General features: G+C 46.0%; 1 long non-coding RNA gene across 4 annotated transcripts; it reads left to right on the forward strand.

Annotated features, from left to right (window-relative positions):
* Nucleotides 1–32: 32 nt before the first annotated feature.
* Nucleotides 33–21019, forward strand: LOC116653173. Of its 4 annotated transcripts, none has more exons than XR_004306626.1 (6): nt 33–128; nt 2221–2286; nt 3846–3938; nt 12942–13007; nt 13722–13802; nt 20619–21019. It is a non-coding gene; the product is annotated as an uncharacterized LOC116653173 (long non-coding RNA). The 4 variants fall into 4 exon arrangements; XR_004306624.1 differs by having other exon boundaries at nt 45–128; nt 2189–2286; XR_004306623.1 differs by lacking the exons at nt 33–128; nt 13722–13802 and adding an exon at nt 1509–2080 and having other exon boundaries at nt 2189–2286.
* The last annotated feature ends 360 nt before the right edge of the window (nt 21020–21379 follow it).

The raw sequence follows: 21379 nt of genomic DNA on the forward strand, positions 1-21379 counted from the left end.
CCCTTGGCTCGCCTGCCCGTGTGCCGTCCAATCACAGGGCGCGCCGCGCGGTGATTGACGGGCGCCCCGTGCCGGCCGGCCAATGGCGGCGGGCGGTGTGCGAGGGGGGCGGGATTACCTGCCCCAAGGTGTGTGCGTGGGGGGCGGCCTGAGGGGGGGGGAGCGACAAAATAGGGGGGGTAAAAGGGGGTAAAAGGGTGCGGGTGGTCGGGAGGAGGGGACGGGTGTGTGGAGAACACGGGGAGCGGGTGTGAGAATGTGGGGGAATGAGGCCGAGGGGAGGGGCGGAATGGGCTGGAATGGGTGTGATGTGCTGAAATGGGCGGTGATGGGCGGAGGAGGAGGAGGAAGCACGGGGCTTTTTTTTCTCTCTTTGAGCGTTTTTTAATACCTACTTTGGTGCGATCTCAGTCGGCCGCTGCTCATTGGCTGCCGCTGCCGTTCTCGCGGAGGGCGGCGGAAATCCCGCGAGAGTTGCGGCGGGCTGGGGGCGCGGGCTGGGGCGGCCGGCTCGTTCTGTCAGACAAAGGGCGCTGTGCGGAGATACGCTGCCATTACAGACATGGCGCTGCCTTGTTGGGGTGCTTGTAAGCACGCTGAGCTGCTCACAGAGCGCATTCTGTGTTAAAAAGTAGTAGAGATGGGCGTGTTTTGTCGCAAGATGCTGATTGTGGTGCTCTGAGCTGCCATGGCCGTGCAGTGATGGGCAGCGCCCAGCAGCACAGCGATGTGTGTGTCTGTGGCAGCAGCAAACAAAGCGAGGCTTCATAGTGTGTGTCAGGGCTGAGCCATGAGGCAGCACGGCTTAACCGAGCTTACAGCCAGCATAAAGAGCCCGTAATAAAGATATAAGGCATTTACCTTGCTGCTTTCAACCACATGATAGAATCAGAATCATTATGATTGAAAAATACCTTCATGTCCAGCCATCAAACCATCACACCCACTAACTCATGTCCCTCTGTGCCACATCTGTGCCTTTCTTGAACACCTCCATGTTGTTGGGCTGCTGGAGCCTCTGCACAGAACTGGAGCACATAACATGGGCAGCTGTGCTTTTCGGTTTGAATTGCTGTGGGTGATTTGTCTGTCACTGTTCTGAGCTTACTCTTAATGATTTGGTTTCACTATGAGAGAGAAAGGTGTAGAAATAAAGTATCCTGGAGAGGAGGTGAAGGGATGATGTAAGGCCATGAGAACTGGGGCTGTTTTGTGTTGTATACTTATAAGGGAAAATGAATTGAAACTGGGCTGTTGGCTCAGCCTGTTTCACTAGGACTTGGGTTTCTGGGCACACTGCAGTGAGTCGAGAAGGTATGTTAACGAGTTAAAAGAAACTCAACAAGGAGGAGCCTTAGCAAGGACTCACTTGTTTCTGTCTGATGTGAAAGACATGCTTGCTCTGGGAAGGACACATTACTGAGAACCATGATGGCTTTCTGAAAGACTTCACCGAAGACACTATACCAAAAGACAGGCCAGCATAGCCTGGTGAGGCACAACGTTTGGCTGTGGTGCTCTGAAGAAGCCAAGGGGCACTGGCAGCTGCCTGGCTTGTGGTGGGACCTTAGCTCTGTGGGCTCTACCTGCAGTACCAACACGGGCACTGAGCTCTGGCTCTGTACTGGTAGCTGTGTGGCATTCGCTGTTGATGAGTAGCGGTGCAATTTGAGTTTGTTATGGTTTGGGAACCCCTGCTCTGTGGAGATCCTGTGCTGCTTTTCCTGTAGGGGACAGGGAGTTTGTTTTTCCAGTCCTGAGCAGCCTGTTCCTCACAGGCTTTGAACTAAAACTGTCTTCTGGCTGCCTGAACCAAGGAGGAGCTCCCTGTTTTGGTGTGGGTGAGAGGGAATTTTGGTGCTTCTTTTTTACTTCCTCTGATCATCAGCCCTGTCTTTTGATGGAACAGGGACCTGAGAGAATAATGAGGAAGTTGTGCCCTGTATTGGCTTATTGCCACACTGACACCAACCCCCTGTGGCTTGCTGCTCTGCTAATGCCTCTTATAGCCAGCTGCTGTGATGGCGTATGAGTGAGCAAGGCTTCCGTGAGCTGAGACTTTCCCCTTTGGCCCCAGGATGTAAGTGCAATGTGAAGTTATGAAGAGGAAAGAAATGAACACTGCAGATTGCTTACAAATGCACTTTAGAAATTGAGGTTTCTGTAAAAACAAACTTGTGTCTTTCAGGTACTGATGAAGCCTTGTCCTTTTTTCCCCAGCGTTACTGCTATGAATAAGCCAGGCTGAAAGCTGAAGCTGGATGTTCAGACAAGCCACCTCAAAAGGTGAATACCCTTGAGATACCCCTTCCTCTCTTATGGCAAACTGTATTTGCAATTTACCTGAAACCTCCTTCCAAAAAATCCACCTTTCTCCCCACAAGAAAGGCTGAGAAGTTTCAGCAATGCTATTGCTGCTGGTAACTGCCTTCTTTGGCTCCAGTCTAAAACACCTGCATGAGCTGTAGCCATCCACTTTCTGTTGAGTGAAGGACTGCTTCCAACCCTAGCATGATCAATGTAAATGGTCGCCTGTGCATCTACAGGAGTCTAACATGATCAATACTGTCTCCACCTCACTGTCTTGCTAGCATCTGAGATGGTGACTACTTGCTTGCTTTGTATGCCTCAGCTATGTGTACTCCCCCTCCTGTCTCCAAGCTACTGACTCATTTCCTCCTCTGAAACCTTCCTTTTTTAGCCTTTCGCTCTCAAGTATTTGGTGGCTGTTTTGAGCCGCCTGTTCCATGCCTTACTTAGGCAAACCTCTACATGGCAGCCCTGCAAGCCTTTTTCTTTTTGTACCACAGAAATCATTTCTTTTCCCCCCAGTACTTTCAGTTCAGTGAGGCAGTTAAAGCTACTCTTAGGCAATTTGCTTCTTTGCTGTTGGAAATCAGGGAGGCATACAATTGGCAAAGCAGCTGGTGAGCTGAGGCTGCTGCTGCTTATGCTAATGACTGTTGTTTCGCTCTTAGCCCCCTGCTTCCCCATCTGTCTGTCCCCACCTGCTGCCTTTTCATACCTTTTTACCCTGCTCCCCCAGTTTGCCACTCTTCCATCGCGGGGATCATGGAGACTCCTCTTGGGTTGGACAGCCCTCCTGGCAGGCAGGGTCAGGCCCTGCCTTTGTGTGCTCTCAGGCAGCAAAGAAACAGGGTGGTCCCGTTTGTACGAGGTAGGGGCTGTGAGTTCCACTCATGGATGCTGCTATGACCAAATTCGCTCTGTCTGCCTGAAATTCAGTAGTCCGTTTTTTTCATAGGGTTTATGGAATATTGGCTCTGTGCTCTTGGCATTGCGAGGCTCAGCAAAGATAATTTTAGACAGGAACAGAAAGTCTCTGTAAACCTTACAGTCAGAGCTCTTTCACTGGCAGAAACAAAGCAGGGAGAAACCCGCTGCAGTGCATTGCTGAAACACTGAGCTTAGTAGATGTGTTGGAATCAAAACGTATGGGGAAATGTTAGGGGAGGAGGTGCTCCTAAAGGTGTTTTCCAGAAGCGCTGCTATGCTCCGTTCCCTTGCTGAGGAGCTGATGATGCACAGCCAGCAGTGTGCAGGAGCCTGGAGTCCAGCCCAAGTCCCTGCCCTGGCCTCTTGGGTGAGGCTAGCAAGCTGTCTTGCCTTTTAGTTTCCCATCTGTGAAGTGCTGGTGTTCCTCTAAGTCAATTGGAGATATAGTGGAGATCAGAGCTGCATGTTGCTTATTTTTACAGTAATTAAAAGGCCGTCACGAGTTGCTACAGATAAATGCCAGAACTTGCATTAATTTTTAATTTGCTCTCAAGTTCCAGAATTGCTGCGTGTTGCAGTCCAACTTAATTGGTTAATTTCCACTGCAGGCTATGAGCGTTTGGAGCAGAATCTGACCCTGCTTGCTGCTGTGAATCCTGGCCAGTTTTATCAACCTCATCAGAACCAGATCGAGTGCTGGGGTAGGTGTTGAGCTCCTTCGTTACCACCCGGTGGCATTCTGACCACCAGCAGGACAAAGGAGGGAATAAAATGAGAAGGCAGTTTGGGAATACAACAGCCCCGTGTTAATTTAAAAATGCAAGAATGTCACCAAGCTACTCTCCTACCTGGCCTCTTTATTTCTTCTTTTTCTGTTGTTGCCGACAGAGCACCCCTGTATGATGAGAATGAAACAATTCCTGCCCCCGAATCACTTTAAAGACTAACCACCACTCCTGTCTCATTTAAATAATCAAAGTAGGCAACAAGCAAAACTTAAAATGATGTGTTGGCTTCCCGTGCAGGCATGAACTGCATGTTAAATTCCCCTCTGTCTGAGATGCATGTTAAGCACACTGAGGCCTTGAACTGTTCTTAGGCAGTGGGTAAAGGTTTGAGCAGAATCTCTGGCTGTACTATCGGAATGATTTGCTGTGCTGAGTGTGGTTGTGCTCCTGAGCTTTTGCTGTGACACAGAGCTGTGTTTGTCACCGATTTTATAGAGGGGCAGGGCTCCCAGCCCCAGGCAGGAAATCCACAGTGAGGCTGATGCAGCCTTCGTTGCCATTTATGAGGTAACACCCTAACCTTTAGGCCATTTTTCTGAGTGTGTAAGGTGGTAATACTGTTGAAAGCAGCACGGCTGCAAGAGTTTCTTAGAGAATAAGCACTTGTGGCTCATATGGGCTTTGTTCCAGTGTGGAGGTGGTTGCCGCTGACATCTCTCAGCAATGTCATTAATATATATATATTTTTCCTGACTTAATTAACTCCCACTACTCTCACACTGCAACCCAGGAAGAAAGTTGTTGCAGTCGGTTGTCTTCGTGACAGGCTTTGTACTTGGCTGCATCAGAATAATGACAAAACCTCTTGGTGGTGTTTCTTCTGACTTGGGAACTTCAGACTTGTTTGTGTTCCTTGGGGCTGAGGAACTTGTCTGGGAATGGGGGGGGGGGCTTGGGGATGGTTAAAAGTTCATTATCAGGAGGGTTTCTGAGGGTACAATGGGGTGGCATGAGAATTAGCCCTACCACACGTATCACCAGTCGTGTGAGGTGCTGCACAGTCATCGACTGGCAAATCCGTGCCCTAATCTGCTTACTATCTAACTGTAAGATAAGAAGAGCATGGGGTAATGAAAAAGGAAGCAACAAGACCATATTAGTCAGCAGGAAGGGTGTTCATCAACAGCAGCCTGAGAGCTGGGAAAGTCTTGGGGGAGGTTTGTAGGGGGTTAATGAAGCTCTCTTCAAAGATAATGTGATAACACTGCATGTGGTTTTTGGAAAGGTTTGTGATGAGGCAGAGGGTGCTGCTCTGGATGCCTACTGCATCCAGGTGGTTACTGGAGGCAGGTACACAGAGGCAGTCACTCATTTCCAAAGCCCAGCCCTGACTGCAGGCTGTGCAGCACTGCCAGTGCCTGTGAAGCCCACAAGTTGTGCTTGCTTATTCCATCTGGCTTCTGATACATTGGGTAATGTAAAAAAGGGTGTTACCTTCCTGATGAACTGACCTTGGGTGCATACAGACAATATTCCTATTGAGGAGTGGGAGGACATTGTGGGCACAGACTCTGGGGAAGAAGAGGATCCAGCTGTCCTTCCTCATGTAATGGCAGTCCTTGGGTGGATAGGGAGCTCTGACCATCTCCGAGCTCTCTTTCTCTGTGTTGTGGGCATGGTTGGCCTGCAGGATGTGGTCTCTGTGTGGGTCAAGAATGGGGTCGCGACTGGCTTGGTAGCAATTCTGCCAGCCAGCTGTGCTGCTGGTTGGGCCGTGGTGAGCTGTGTCATCCTGCTGTGGCTGGCTTTGTTCAAGAAAGTGGCTGTGGGACGGCCTCCATTGGCAGACAGGGTCTGTGAGTGGTTCCACTCACAGACCTTTTCCACCCCACTCTTAGGTCTATTCTGATCTCACAGTGGAGGCCTGTGTTTGCCGTGTTGGCTGGAGGAGGGCCACTGGTCTGATGAGGTGGCCAGCTGAGTGATGCCACATTTCCAGCCTTCATCAGCCAGCCATGAGCATTGCCAGAGAGGCAGCTCAGTGCTCAGGCAGTGGTCACGGCTGCCATACGTGGAAGCTGCAGATGCGTGGTCACAGCTGCAGTGCCAGAGAAGGCCAGGAAGCACAGGCAGCCTGTTGGTGCTGTGTGGGCTCTTTGGCCTGCTGGAGCAGCTTCTCCCTCTGGCAGGCTCCCATGCCATCCGTCCCTAGGATTCGTTAAGGACTGAATATAACCAAAACCCAATCCTTGGACCGTGCTCCCCCATCTCCGAAGTCTTTCTTCCAACACACGGCACTTTCATGGAGCTCAGACTGGTGCTGCTGAGCTTAGCTGTGCCTCTAGCTGGGTTCTCCAGCTCTCATCCCTGGATTCAAATCCAGCTTAGCCTGTTTGAGGTACAGAGGGTCCCAGACCACCTCAGACCGCCTGCTGGGCAGGCAAAGTGCAGCTGGGGTTCATCTCCCACTGCAGTTTGCAGGACAGCGCCCACCAAGCACAGGTGGAACAGAGCAGAAGGTGCAGGCCAGCCGTGAAGGCAGGGCACCATCTTGTGGCATGAATGTATTTTCTCTTCACATCTGTAGGAGAGCAGTGCTGACTTTCTTAGCCAGATAAGTGAGGTAAGTTTTTGCAGCTGGGCTTCTTTTCTGTGGCCTTAACTCCCCCGTGGCTTTTCCTGCATGCATAATGTGCTTGTTTCTCCAGCTGCTGGGATCACCTCTTCCAGAGAGGCTTAAGCTAGCAGACTTGGCGAGCTCTAGGTGGATTCTGACACAGTTTCTTAGAGTGGGAAGAAGCATTATGGGGCTGCAGAGGGAATTCTCCAAGGACAAGTTCTGCTAGGGTTAGGGATGTGGTAGCTCTGCTTCTATCAGAGCTGCTTGAGGTCTCATCAGAGGTCCATCTGACCTAGCGTCCCTAGAGAAGGATGGATGAATGCAATGAGCCAGCAGCAGATCTGCTCAGCAGTCTCCAGCTTCCAAATGTGCAGAGTAGAAACATCCTGACTTTGACATAGTCCCTCTGTTTGAATAACTTTTCAGGGATCTCATCCATACTGGGTTAGATTAATCACTATTTGAACTTTGGAAGACTCTGAGCATTCATGACACCTTGCAGAGGGGCAGCTGATCTTGGGCCAGGAGGTGGGTACTGTTCATCTGCATGCTGGGCCTTATGTAACTGCTGTCTTTCTTTGCTAGGTCCTTTGGAGAGCCACGAAGTAATGGCAGTTTAAGCTATTTCTCATACAGATTGTCTTGTTTGTTGACTGGGTCTTGTGGGTCCTGTAATACCTGGATGGAGATGACTGGAGCATTTTTGCCCTCAGCTGACAGGTTAGAGAGCAGATTGATTTCACCCCCTTCCTTTTCACTTTGCCCTTGCCTTCCCATGAGACATTCCATCAGCCTCCCTGCTTTCTCGCACTGCTAATGTGTGGAGAAAGCATGGTGAGGAGCAGGCTATAAGCTAGGAGTTGTGTCAGGCTCTGAAATAGGCAGCCCTGCAGATAAAAGCATATTGTTCTGTGTTTAGTTAAGCTGTTCTCTGCGGAGACATGCTTTGGTTGGAGTTCCTTTAGGAGAGGGCAGCACAGGACTGTTTTTCTACTGTGCTCACATGCCTTTCCACATGGGTAAGGAAAAGCAGTGGGGCATCCATCTTTGCAAGTCCACATGTTGCCACCAGAGAGCTCCCATCCTTCACACCAGTCCAGGGGTGAGGAAATGTTGATCAACATGGGAATACAGCCTCCACCACAAACCTGCCCTCATAGTAAGGGCTTCTATAAACAGTGTTATCACATGAAGGAGTTTTTGATTGATACTAATTAGACTTTGTAATCACACATGATAACACTTCCTGTTTGATTACTAGGTTAACTCACCAGAAAAATCTATTTCTGCCCTTTATGACCTGCTCTCCTCCCTGCCAGCCCTTTGCTCCCATCCCCGCTTATATCTGGCTCTTTCACATGTACATCACCCCCTACCACCACCATTTCTGCTTTGCTGAGAAGTCTTTCACACCTGGAGGAAAAAATGGGTAATTAATTTATTTCAGTGAATGGCTTAAATGTGAAACTGATAACTGAAAGCTGTACCTGGCTGAGCAACCTGAATGTTACAGTGTAAACACTGTCAATGACTGTAAACACTGGGAAATGACTGTGTTCCTTTCCCCGAGGGGTGATGTGATGTCTTGCCTTCATTCCGCACTTAGAAAAAGCCTTTACCACTAAAGCCTCAGACCACTGGGTGTTAACTGTGCAGCCATGGCCTAAAGACTGACCACTTCCCAACTTGCCTTGTTGGCTGAAGATGAAGAAGGGTCACATTTGGTTGTAGCTGTGGCCAAGATGGAATTCTGTTCAAAATCCCTGCTCTTTCCTGGAGAAGATGATGTGGAACCATCAAGCTCCCTGCTTCCTGGTGCCACAGCTCAGTCTGGTGGGAGTTTTTGTAGCTATTGATGCTCTCAAAAGAGTCTGGTGGAGACCTAGGGTTGTTTTCCACTGCTCATCTTGCTTCTTGCTCGGAGTCCCACATCTGGTCTTGGGAGGTGGGCTGCAATGGCCTGCAGCCACAAGGGGGAAACAGGGATAGCAGGTAAAGAGAAAGGCTTATGTTAAATTAAAAAGCATGATCTTCAAGGGAATATACAGGGAGCTGGAAGGTTGCTTAGTTTAAGGAAGGGAGGACTCAGGAGTTTTTAGCAATCACCTGGGGAGACAGGCCCATTTGGCAACATTATCACCTCTGCTCAGTTCCAGCTGCTCTGGGGAGGAGCAGCATGTAAAGCAGATGGCCCTAAGCTATCCCAGTAACAGTCCTAAGTACTGCTTGGTCATGTACATCTGTGTTTGCAATGAGAGAGGACAGCAGCTCCAGCAGTTTATGGGAGACCCTGGAATGGGTACGTTCTTGGGAATGCAGGGCTGGGCAGAATTGCTAAGGCAAGGTGCTCTTTGTCCCACTGACCTCCTTGCTCTGGGTGCAGCACCCGATTCTCACCAGTATGCTGGGATTTTACATGGGGTTTGAATTATGCTGGTGCCTCATGAAGGGTCCAGAGCAGCATAAAAGATCATTAGCATAGATGAGAACAGTTTCTAACGCTGCAGCAATTGTTAGCTAAACAAGTTGCACATTAAACTGAAAAAGGTTGCATTTTTGTGAAGCATTGTTGTTATTCAGATTTTCCCTAGAAACTTATCCCTAAAGAACACATCCCTTCAGAGATCACCAGAACAGGGTTTTAGCTTGGAGGAACCCTACTGCTGCAACAAAGCTGCAATGTAACTGCATCAGAGCACCAAAGCCCTGGGGAGACAGGCAGCCTGGAAGCAATTCTACTCCAAAAGGTAGTTCCAAAGAGTGGAGCATCTGCAGCTGGTGAGGGTCTGGGGAAATGTTTCAAAGATTAGAGTGCATTTGGGGTCATACCTATCACAAGATCAGCATATGCCACCATGCAATCAGGTGTGAATATTCACATGCAAAGAAAAGAGCCAGGGCTCTTCTAGAGGGGGAGAACTTGCTTCATCATTTATTTACAGGCTCCAACACAGTTGCATTTTCCTGAGGCTTAGATATTTCATGTACTTGCCAGAACAAACACAGCCCAGGACTCTTCTAAGCAATTGATGAAATCATTAAGGGACTCCATGTCTACTTGTGATTTTCCACTTGCTTGAGCCGACTTTGAGATGTGAGCATAAAATCTGGCACTTGGAGGCACCTTGTGAATTTGTGATGGTCTTGGGAGCGCTGCTGCTCCATAAAACAATGTCTTGTTTGCATCCAAGCACAGATGTTGTTTGTCTGTCCGTGACAGGTGTAGTATCGCTGATATTTCCTTGTTGAACCATCCAAGACATGCTTTGATGGAAGTTCTTTAAAGAAGCTGCAAATAGTTCATTTCAGTACACTGCTTCGGTAAACACTGCAGTAAACTCTTTGGCAGAGAGAATGAATTATAAAAATAAGAGTTATGTGTGGAAGGGAAATGGACAGCATTTTTTATGGTGTATTGTTACTAAGCGTTATGGTTGTGTCAGCAGTCTTGAGATGTTTTATATATCTTTTCTTGGATTCCCCGCTGCTGGAAGGAAGGTATTATGTAAGAATCTCCATTTTCTCATTAAAAAAAAAAAGAAGTAAATTTCTAATCCTCCTGGTTGCTTAGAAAAACATGAAAACATGAGCGGAGTGTTCCAGATAGGATGTCGAAATCGAACCCAAACACAACGGAAAACTTGGTTCACAGCTTTAAAATCTAGACAGCAAATAAACAGCCTTAGACTGGTTTAGTCCGTCATTTGGAGATGTATCAATATCTCACTTTTTGGTTCTCACTGCTGGAATGAGGGCACATGGTTTCAGAATCAGTTTAGCTTCTCTTTAGTCAGGCCTTACTGATTTTCATCAGAAGTCATCATTTCTGTGAAATATTTAGTTAGAATACCTCTTTTTCAACTGCATTTTAGCATCACTTCCATCTCACGTTGCCTCCTGTTGCGCTTCATTCACCTTCTGGGTTAAGAATTTCATTCTGAATCTCTTTTGGTTCACTCTTCTTTCCCCCTTGGTTTTAATGTTTCTGCCTGAGTACTTCAGTTTGGTTAGGTTTTGACGTAGACCTTGGCTTTGGTGTTTTCTCCCTTTCCTCATTTTAGCTTCTTCATCTGATCTGTTGTTTCCCAGCTTCTTTTTTACATCTGGTGCTGGAAAATTCCACTTTGGGTAGGCAATGGTGCACCTGGAGATCTGCCTTGCATCAGCTGAGCGCACATAGTTTCCGAGTGGCTCAGCACAGTTACCCAAAGTCACATTTGAGTTCATCATCTCGTGACTGGAGAAGTTGTTGTTGTCTAGTTCTGTTTTTCTGAGGATATAGCTGAATTTTTGGTGAAAGACATGCATAATGTATGAATTTTGGGGGGATGGAATTTGTGTTCTCCAAGCAGACCTGAGGGCCTGTAGGGGGCCGTACTGCCAATGAAGCTGTTGGATGGTGTGAAAGAAGTTGAAGGATGAAAGGCAAGGAGATCCTTCTCTCTTCTATCCCCTACTTGTACGACATGGGAATGATGATTTTACGTTGTTACCTGTGTTGCAGTCTGTAGTCTGGGTTTTTTTGCACACCGTTCCTGAAGCTAAAAGGCTGATTCAAACTGAGGTGCCAGCTTAGCCCAGACAGTGATGCTTTCTGAAATGTGGAAGATGAAGGTCTAAACACATTTGTTGCAGGCTTATGATGTTGTGCCTGGGAGCTGACTGTATTGGGCACAGCCCTATCTGAAGCACCTAATCAGAGTGTAGTCCTTCCAGCATGGATGTTTCGAGCCCCAGCCACTCTAGCAACTAGTGATAAGAACAGAAGCTCTGTTGTGTCCCAGGGCTTTGTCCTGCCCAGCATCCTGCAAAAGAGATCAAGTTTCTGACCATCCTGACTGACTCCTAAATTCATGTGGTGATCTGTATCCCCCTTCTGCAGAAAGAAAAGGTCTGCAGAGCTTGTTGGAGTCCTAAGAATCAATAGTGGAGTGAGTACGACCTACTCAGAAAACTTGTGGTGGGAGCATACACTTGGGAGGTCTTGGGAAGGTGAGGAACCAGCATGTAGTGCTGTCCAAGGCCAACAGCCCATCTAAAGAAAATCCTGAGGTATATATGATTGCTATGAGTGCAGGAAAAAAAGAAAGGGAAGATTATGTGAAGTTTGTGTATCTCCACATATCCCAGCTGTGTATGAAATAGTTTCTTTGGAGTCAATGCAACCACTGGCTCCTGTCCAGAGTCTGCTGTCCTGCTCTAGGAATGTCTACTTTGGAACAAATATAGTTTCTCTCCCAGGACCAGGGGTGGTAGGTGGCGCTTCCAGCCAGTACTGAACTCTACAACAACCCTTGCTGATTGCTTCTAGCATCTGCAGGCAGCCATGCTTTAGGATCCTGGGGGGATGTGATGTCACCAGACTTTCTGCCACTTCTGCCACTACCTTCCTGCAGCTCTCAGTTGAGATTGCCTGGCTCAGACAAACACAGGGTAAGGTAGAGGGCAACACGGCCAACTGCTGGGCTGCCATGCTGGAGAGAAAAAGAAAGCATCTTCTACTTGAAGTTTAGAAATAGGTCAGTAATGATTCTTTTCAGCTTTTCCAAAGCTAAGCTCTCAGACCTTTCCATGTCATGATAAATACCATACTTGGGTTCCTATTCAGTGAGAAGCATTTATAAAAGAAGCATTTATTTGTGTCTATCTATACATAAACACTGTTGTCTGGCCACCTGAAAGATGGTGCTGATATTGCATATCTTTAACTGCATACACAAGATATCCATGGGCAAAATGATGATTTTAGACCTGGACCTTAACTTTTAAAGATGAGACAAATGTACTACTTTTGGCATAATTTTCCTTTTCCAGATGTCTTTTATTACTTTGATAAGGTTGGATATCCTCAGTTTAAGATTTGGAGCTCCAAAAATCATGTATGAGATAGAAACAAATGTCTTCAGCCGCTTGGTAGAGATTATTTATCAGAGTCCTTGTCTTCAGAGCTGTAGACCTGTGGCTGTCCAGGACCTTGAGGCCATATAGATGGTTAGCAATCAATCTTTTCTGTTTAGGTCCTTCTCAGTTTAACCTCAAAAGGCCCTGTATGCACTGGGTAGTATAAATACGTGAGTCAAGGGCCAACATTAAACAACATATAGGACAAACTGCCAGCAGGTTTGGGCAGGGGTAGCTTTACTCCCATTTTAAGCCAACAGAGATAATTGCTTTCTAGGTTTACCAGCCGTTGAACAAGACGCTGAGGAACCTGATTGGACTGGATCTTCTTTGGTCAAGGAGCTGGACTTGATGACCTCTAGAAATCTCTTTGAAAACCTGTATTATCCTGTGATAAATTCATTAGCATTATATTGTCTTATATATATCCCAGTTTTTATTATTTTTTTCCACAGGCATTTGGTAGAGATGGAAACAAATGCTACATACTGCCAGCAAGTGAGGCCATGGAAGTCCCTAAGGTAGGCTGAGCTATCCCAGCCCTGCCAGCATCTGCCTCACAAACAAGTAAGAGTGGAATGGCTGTGAGGAAAGGAGTGGAGAGAGGCATTCCTTTGAGCCACACCTCAAGTCATGCCTCATAGTGTGGACTCACTTATCTGTGTTTGCCAGCCTTTAGTAAGTGCTGTGCATGCACGTTACAGAGGTAACTGCTGGGTGGCAAATAGTGATTAGAAAAACTTAAGAAGGCAGTAAGAGACATAGAGAGCTAGAGGTGGCATGGCCAAACTATGAAGGTACTGTGGAACTTCTGGTCTCCAAAGCAACTTGCAACTCACTCAGTAAAACACTCATTTCTGAACTGCTGCTTAAAATTCCTAGGCAAGGACTCAATAGATAGCACAGCTAGAGTGGGGCTGGTGGGACTTGGAGAGGTTGATGGAGCGAGATGTACCTTCAGTAGCAGAACAACTGAAATATCCCAGTTTTTGTTATTTTTTTTCCACAGGCTGTCTCAGCTTCTCCTCAGTTTCCTCTGTGTGTGGCAGTTTGGTCATCAGAGCCCTTATCTATGAGCTGTCATGTGTTCTGAAAGTAGTTTCTCATAGATTCATTTCTTTCTGCGCTCACTTCTTCCTTCTCTCTGCCTAGCTGGGGGTTGTTGCAAGGTGCGTGCCTCTCAGTGCTTTATAGATTCTACAATAAATTCTTCCATTTCATTTTTCCTTCTTCAGATTCCCATCAAGACAATTGGTGTGGCTGTTGAACGGGGCAGTTATTCAGATTTTGGAGGCCCTGGGGTTCCAGCAGCTGAGGTGCTGTGTAGATGTTGTCTCTGTCTTTTCTGTCTAATGTTAAGAGGTTTGCAGCCTGCCTTTTCCCTCTTCCAGCAGACTAGTCTTCATAACAGAAAAGAGGAGGCTGTTTTAGTTTCTCTTGTAAGTCTGGAAACCGATTCTGGAACCATAACAAGTGTCTTCATCTGGCACTGGGGAGAGGATGTCTTAGTCTTGCTTAAAGTTGGAACTGCTCACTTTCCTTCTCCTGTAAGCAAAAGGGTAAATAATAATTTCTGAAACAGACTTCAAGGTGACCTTGAAATGTTGGACCCTTTTATGGTCCAAATCTTTTAGGGTGGAAGAGGAGAGCCTGCATTCCTGACCATATTAAAGTGGACATTAATTATGTGTGAAGGTGGATTAGTGTATGGCATGCTATGAGTTGTTAATGCTAATCAATCAGAATTAGAAGTAATATGCCCTTTTCCTTCATTAGCAATGGCTTACTGGAGGGACTTTCTCCCTATGAAAGAAGGGAAATATGCTGAGGGCAGAAAGAAAGAAATACTAATGGAAATAATAATGGAATTAAATGAGTGGTATTGGGGCTTATTTCTGATCTCTCTCTCCTGAGTCTGGGTTGTGGTTCAAAAATCATTTGCAGCGTTCAGTTCCTTTCTGTGTTCTCGAGTACCAACCTTGCTTGTGCTGGTTTTGCAAGCAATGAGTTGCACTAGAATTTCAATACATAAGAATGTTGATGGTTCCCTGAATTCGTGATTTTCTTGTTGAGAGAAGTTCTAATCTTCAATAAATGTTCAGAAGGATCACACAGGACAGGTCCTCCTCACTCAATGCCAGCTGACTTCAGCCCAGTGAACTCCAGTTAGTTAGTGGCAGCTAGATACTGAAATCATCACCTGTCTTCAAATGCTGTACTGCAGAGAAGAAGCAACTTCTAGCACTCAGAGAGCTTCAAATTGCTGTGTTACATGAATAGCTAGAGCTAGGGAGAGAGAGGCAATGGCAAGCAGCAGGAAGGCAGAGCTTTAATGCACTCATTACCTACTCAGCTTTTTTTTTTCCCCTTATCAAAGCAAAGCAACATTTTGTTCTGGAATTAGAAGGAAATCAGGGAGTTGGCTTTGGGAGTAGTTTCAATGACTACTTTTCAAGGAGAAGTGATTTTTTTTCTCCATGGAGCCAACAGCGTGTGAGGGGACATATCCTCATATTTGGAAGTTATGAAGTGCTCTAAGGAGTTAAGTCCCGTTTCTTCTGTTGGCATTAGAGAAAGCATCGCCCCACATGGCAGACTGATGTTATTTGGCTGCCTGGGTTTTCATACCCAAAGGTGGAGCGCTGGAATGTAGTGCCTGCAGGCTTCTTGCTGTGTACAGACTGTGCTCAGCACAGAGGGACTCCTGGGTGTGGAGCACTGCTTGATGCTGAAGTGGCTGTGGCAGGCTTGTAATGACTGCCTCGAGGCATACTCAGCCACTCTCTATTTTTGTAGAGAAGTGCAGCCATGGTAAATAAGGCCTCGTTATAGGGTGATTTTGTAGTAGCTGTAGGTCTGTTTGGTTGGAGTCCTGAAGTTTAGTGGCCAGAATGGACTAATGTAATAGTTTGACCTGACACAAAATGATTCAGGATATCTGGAAAGAAGATATCAAGTATCATTGAAGTTAACTAATTCCTCATCTTGCTGCCTCGCTTCTTTTTATTCTGTCCCTCCTGCTAGTGGAGTTCCCTGGCATTTGAAAAGAGGAAGGGTTGGAGTCACAGTGTTGGTGTTCCCATACGAGGCTACTTGTCTGACCAGGAAGTAGCTGTTCAAACATCTGCGTGGCAGTTCGGTTTGTTAGTTCGTGGGGATTTTGATTACTTCAAGAGATTTCACACTAATTTGTACATTTTGTTTAAGCTTCAGCCTCTGAAGTGATATGAATATTTGCAGATCCTGTCAGTTGTTATACTGCATTTGTTTCTGGCTGCCGGTTTTGCCGAGGAAAACTTAAGAATTTAACCACGATTTATGACTGATATGTTTTAAGGAAAATAACTTTTAAAAAAACAGATAAATCAAAGCATTTAGATTGTGTTGCCTTTAAAGCTTGAGGTATTTCAGAAGTAATCACTTAACGCTGGGAAGCACAATCACTCTCTTTTCAGCATCTGAGCCTTGCTATCTTGTTGCTAAGTGACAGGAAAAACTTTGGTACCATTTGCATGCTCTGGTTTCCGTCCTGAGTGGCTCGCAGAGATTAGAGCTGTGAAAGTTGGCTTTCCAGCCCTATAGAAACCAGCGCAGGGCTGGGCTACATGAAATTCTCATTAGATAAATGCAGATAGTGGCTCTGGAACAGAAGTGGCTAGATTACTTCCAAGCAACTGCAATACTGGTGATTATTTTGGGAAGTGCAGCCAAGATCTTAAACTCTGTGCCCAATGAATAACTCTACGTGCAAGTTAGAAACTGCTAAAGCTGAGAGCAATTGACAAAATCTTCCATGCTTAAGTATAGTCTTTAAAAAAGAAAAAGGCCCTGTATTTATTTCCATATTATTTAAGCAAACTTGGGAACGTGACCCGTAGCAGCGCTACCCATTGATGTGTGCCATTAAGAAATGCATTTTTGGAGTGGTAAAGAATGAAGAAAATGTTACCTAATTTAGTATTGAATGCTTGTGAAAGACTTAATAGCCAAAAAACCAGCAGTGTGCCACAGATGATGCGGGAGACCTGTGGTGGGTCTCTGCATGTTTCCTCACAAAGCTATTGCAAAGCCCCTTAATTCTGAGCTTAATTATTTCAGTGGCAGGCATTTGCTGAGCAAACAACTGTGACTGTGTCAAGTCTGTGCACTGAGGTTTGTGAGAAGGCTGAAGTGTCTAACCAGGCTGGAACTGGGCTCTGCTAGTTGTGGCTGAGCTGTTCTGATTTTAAGTAAGACCTGATCAAAGCAGCTTTTCCTACAGAAACCAGCCCTGCAGCTTCTACTGCCCATAAGCAGTACAGGATCATCTTCCTCTACAGCGATAGGATGAGTTTTCTGGGCACTCAACCCCTTCAGTGACTTGCAATGAAATTAAAGCTTCCTTCTCCCTGCCCTGCTGTCGTGTTCATTAAAACCTAATCAGTATTCAGCTTGCAAACTGAGAAGGGATATGTTCAAGCAGTTTATTTTTTCCCAATCAAACAAATCCTTCTAAGCTAACCAGCCAATGTGTTAGGACCCTTCTTTAGTAGCACGTGTTATGCATATTGCTGAGCAGAAGTTGCACGTGGTTTGGTTTGTGAGCAGCTTCACAGACCATTGTAGACATCCGAGGTGCTGAGAACAGTCCCGTGTTATTCCCCATTCCCTTGTAGAGTTCCTCTTCAAATCGTGCTGTTGGCATCTTGTGGCTGTGTCATAGGCTGCTGACATGCAGTGATGTGGCTTTCTCTCTCCTTCTTGGATGACTGAGTGAACCAGTGGCCATCTCATGCGAAGCAGCCTAACTCACAGATAACCAGCATCTTTCATGAGTAAAAGCCTTACCCTGAATGTGAGTCTTTGCTTATGTGCCTGGGCTTACTGAAACCTGAGGGATTGCTGAATGCATGTGTGTAGAGCAGCGTACGTACAGCTGATTGATGGGGTGAGTTTTGGGGTTGTTAGCAGTCTCACTTCCCTCTCTAGGGAAAATCTCTGTGGCCAAGTGTCTCTGTGTGGTGTGGGTGACTGTCTTGTTTCGTTGGCAAGCTGCCTTGACTTCCTAGAGGTTTCTCTCTTGCTACTGTTAAAACATTCTATGCATCCCTCCCCCTTCCCAATGTTTCAGATCCAACAAGCACAATGTAGAAGGGAGCTTAAGTCCTTTCTAATGAGTAGCAGCCAGGCATTATGCTGGCAAGCCAGCCCCTTGAGAACAGCCTGTTCTCTGCTCTCAGATGTTTCTTTCAGTGACCAGTTTTGCTTCACTATACCAATAAGAAAGCCTAACCTAAGCACAATTTACTGCTCTGAAATGCTGAGTGAACAGAAATTGTAACTGGTTTAAACCTAGTGCAGCATCTAAACCTCCAAAAAAAGAAAAAGAAGCCCTGAACACTGCCTGGTCTATGGCTCCCAGCTGGTTGGCTCTGCTGGAAAGGAACATGGTGAAGGAGCTTGTGCCAACCTACACAAAAGTTAGGTTCGGGATTGCCCTCTAATTGTGGTTTTGTGCAAGCAATAGGGCGTTGTAGTCTTGCTCCCCACAAAGGACCTTCATCAGAAATGCACCTATGCGTATTTAAGAAGTGATGTCATGCCTGTTGAATCCCCACGTTTGTTGTATGTCCTAAAGCCCTTGGGCATAGCAGCAGTGATGCTATGAGTGTTTTCAAGGAAGGATAGGTGTGGTTCAATTTGTACAGAGGACGGAGATGTTTTGGCTCTCCTCTCCTGGGGAGCCTGGCAGAGCTCTGCACAGCCACCACGCTGATGCAGAGGAAATTTTCCTCTTTTGCATCCCTGGGACCTGTGAAGCCCTAGAGCACAAGCTGTGGTCTTTGCAGGCTTCTTTGCTGCGTGTTGTTCCTTTGTTGTGTGCAGACTGCGGCCAACATGAATAAATACTCTTTTTTTTTATCATCTGGCTTCTCCACTAAGCAAACTTGTATTGAAACATCCAACTATATCACTTCAACATGAAAGTCTGCTGCTGGAAGAGATGAGAGTGGGCAGCACAATGTACCCCAGCAAGCTGCTGGAGGGCCAGCTTCAGTGCAGCATGCAAACATACTTAATTTTAGGCTTATTTCTAGCTTTGTAAAGTCACTGGTTCTCTTCAGAGGCTTAACTCAAACGTGTTCTTTATACTTTTGGTTGGATTGGGGAGAACTCATTTTCTTGGTAAGCTCTGAACCAAATGATTCCTAGGGAAGGAAAGATTATCCACTGTGAACTACTTATTAGAAATCTAAAGCAGGAATGCTATTTCTCCTGCAGGCTCAGGTGAACAAATAGAGAAGAATAGAGAATGGCTGAATTATTTTCAGCAGATATAAATGAATGCAGTGGCCAAAGACGTTTGGCTGCACAAAATCCCTGATAATTTTGGATAGCTGTGCCAGCATTTGTGTTTCTCAGAATGAAGAAGAATGCTGGCGTGGGTTTTTTAATGTATTTTGCTAGCATCCTTAACACACCAGGACTGCACTTTAGTTAGCATTCACTACCACAAGTATGGCTTCACTGCCTCTTTAGCATGATGTGACAATAACGGTTGCTTGGAGTTACTTTAAATGCAGCTTTTTGTTGGCAATCGCTTTATTTACTGCTTGGCTGTAAAACAATGATGCACTTCCTTGTGGACAGATTAACATCAGTAATTACTAAAGCAGATGTTTGTGAGCAAATACCCATTTCTTAGAGGCAGATTATCTTCTGCATTGGCATATGGGAAAGGGATTCAAATCATGCAGTGCTGTTACCCTCAAATGATGTGAGCAGCAGAGAAGTGGGCTGCTCCCCTACCTTGCCTCCATCTCCTAGGACTCACTCTCTGAAGGGTGATTAAGCATAGGACAGAGCCAATTGTTGACCTTACTGAGATCGGTCCTGCTTGCTGTTTAGCATTTAATTCTTCAAAGTGGCTGCCAGTGAATGAACAGGGCTTTGTGCTACATGGACTTGCTCCTTTCTTTTTAGTTTGAATTAGCTTGCTGGTTTATTGTTTTGGTGGTTTTATTTTTCCTTGCTATTCATGAGAAATGTAGGGCTGTGCTTTTGATTGAATTGAACACCTAGGCCTATGTTTTCTAGCGAGTCTGTTCCCACTGAATTGCCTGAAAGACTTATCTGGCACAAAATGCTTGGCTTATTAGAAGTAGACAACAGTTAGATCTTTCCTGGCTATTGTGCAAAGAATGCATGGTTGTGCCTTGGAGGAATGACTCTCAGCTGGTAGAAAATGGCAGCTTCAGTCTTTTCTGAGCCAGTTGTACTATGAAGACTGAAAGATATTCAGATGTTTTTGAAGCCTGTCCTGGCACATGGTATTTACCAGCTGAAATCTACTCAGCCTTGTGGTCTATCCAGAAAAGCCACCCTTGGCTGTCTGTGGTGAGAACTTGGCAGTACGTGAAGGAGTGTAGAAGCAGGAAAGATGTGCCCATGGTTCTGGCTCCTTTGGGGCTTCAGGTCAGCTGCCTAGATTTCAGAGATGACCTTTGGAAGCCGAGAGAGAATAAAGGTCCATGATTTTCCTTGTGTGGAAAATTCCCTCCATTAGTACCTGAAAAAAAAGAATGCAAGGGCAGGGTGTGGACAGAGGTGGCTGTGGTCTCTGAGGAAGGGAGAAGCTCTTTGCTTTTCCCAGCATCACTGAATATTAGTTGGTGTGCCAGAGGTGTGGATGGACTCATCTCCATGAGCACAAGACTCTTCAACAGCAGTGGCTTTGTGTTTGGCACTGAATCACTCTCAGCCCTGTCTCATAAATTGCTGACCAGCCCTGTCTCATAAATTGCTGACCATCTTGCACAAGAGGCTTTCAGTTTCTGAAATCTCTCCTTTTACAAAACATCTCCCTTCCATCCCCTCATGTGGGTTACTAAGCACAGGAGGAGAGGGGGAACCATGTCAGCACCCCCCCTATTGCTGCTCAGGGTCCACTGAGTGGGATCCAAATGCCTGGCCCCAGCATAGGCTTGGCCTGCATTTTTTTTGCTGATCCTCTGGTTATGAGAAATTTAAACCAGATGTTCAGCATTCTATCATGCTTTTCTTATTGTTCCTGCCTCTATCACAGTAATTACTCTCTATTGAGGGTCGTTCAGAGTTCAGTTTTGTTGAGAAACTGTTATTTTTGATTACAGGATTGGCTGCTTTTCCAAACCTCCTTGTCTAATTGTACTTTGAAAGACATGTCACAGTATCCCAGAGCTCTCCGTTAGCTACTGAAGAGAGGAGTTGTTAACAGCAATGACAAGAAAGCCTGCTGACTTAAAAAGCTTACCAATCCTGATTGGAACTGAAACATAGATGAAAATACATCAGATATTGCACAAATGATGTTGAACCAACTGTGTGGTCTGACACAAGAAGACACTGAAGCTATGTTTCTGATTATGGTAATAGTGATAGCATGCTGCATCACAGACTTTTCCAGTATTATGTCAGGAGTCTGACACTGCTTGGTATATTACCTAAATCCTTGGGTCATCTGATTATTTGAGGATTTCTATTTTGTTTATTAAAAGAAGAAGCTTGTGAGACAGACGATTAGTTGTACCTGTCAGAAACAAAAGGAGTTTTATTTCATGAACCAGGTCCCCTTTATTAACCTACTGTAAAGCATCATCCTTTGCATCAAAGAGGGACTCTGGCAGCCACTACTTTGCAGAACAAATAGTGGTACATCTGTTAGGAAGGGCAAAGAGAAATTCTGGCAAAACAGAAACATGTTCTGACACTGCTGGCCAAAGACCAGCTCTCCTTCCTGCAGTTATATATCTTTGACTGAGTATAGTATCCATATCCAAGGAAGAGGACAACAATGTTGATCAACACTGTGGCCTGTCAGGGGGTGAAATGGTCACCCTCAGTGTTGAACGTCCTCTATTATGTGTGGCTGATT

This window comes from Coturnix japonica, chromosome 3 (genome assembly GCF_001577835.2).
Source record: "Coturnix japonica isolate 7356 chromosome 3, Coturnix japonica 2.1, whole genome shotgun sequence".
NCBI lineage: Eukaryota > Metazoa > Chordata > Aves > Galliformes > Phasianidae > Coturnix > Coturnix japonica.